Source organism: Bubalus kerabau, chromosome 14 (assembly GCF_029407905.1).
Source record: "Bubalus kerabau isolate K-KA32 ecotype Philippines breed swamp buffalo chromosome 14, PCC_UOA_SB_1v2, whole genome shotgun sequence".
NCBI classification, from domain to species: Eukaryota; Metazoa; Chordata; class Mammalia; order Artiodactyla; family Bovidae; genus Bubalus; species Bubalus kerabau.
In genome coordinates, this window is record NC_073637.1 from 1,039,202 (window position 1) to 1,040,098 (window position 897).

An 897-nucleotide genomic window follows, 5' to 3' on the forward strand; every position below is an offset into this window, starting at 1 on the left:
TGCTCCCGAGGAGGTGGGTGCCCAGATCAGCAGATGGGGCCACACAGGCACACACTTGGAGGCAGAGATGGGAGCAGCGAAGAAAGGCAGCACTGGCCCCCACCCAAGCCTCATCTCCCGCCCAGACGCTGCCTCCCCATCAGCACAGGCACCCGCTGCAGCTCCTTGTTCTTCTCCTCCAGTTGGGCCTCCATCTGGTACAGCCTATCCTCGATGCTGCCGTGACTCTCTCCCACCTGTTGGCCAAGAACAGCTTCAGCTCCGCTCGCAACGACCCTGTCCTGACGGCACGCGGGCTGTGACTGTACGGGCGGCAAGTGGGCCATGCTCTGTGCGGACCACGGGCCCCGGGCTCGTGGGGGGCATGCCCGCGTGCCTGCTCACGCAGCCTGTGTGGCTTTGTGTGTGACGCCTGGATCACGGAGGGTGCTGGTGACCGGCTCGTGAGAGGAGACGTACTCCCTCTGCCCCGGCCCTGCAACCGCGGCCGCTGCGCCCCCTCTTCGGACTGCCTGTGGCAAGCCAGCACAGGCAGCAGGCAGCGCCAAGTGCGGGACGCGCGAGGCACACATTCTACCTTCCTAAGCTGGGAGGGAAGTTCGAACCGTTTAGCCTCCTTAGAGGCAGAGCTTCCGAAGACGAAAGGTCGGACTACAAGGCCAACCTGGGACAGACAGCAGACATGCCAGGGGAGAGGAGAAACCAAGCCTGAAGAGGAATATCACGGGCGAAGGGCGCCCCCTGGCGGCTGTTAGTGACCCTGCTCTGGGAGGGTTTGCGAGCGCGCCTGACACCGCAGGCCGCCCACCAACGGACGGCCCCACAGCTGCTCACGGGGCTCCGGGCAACGCTCCCAACAGCCGCGCCAGCACAACCCCGCCTGACTCTCCATCCCCA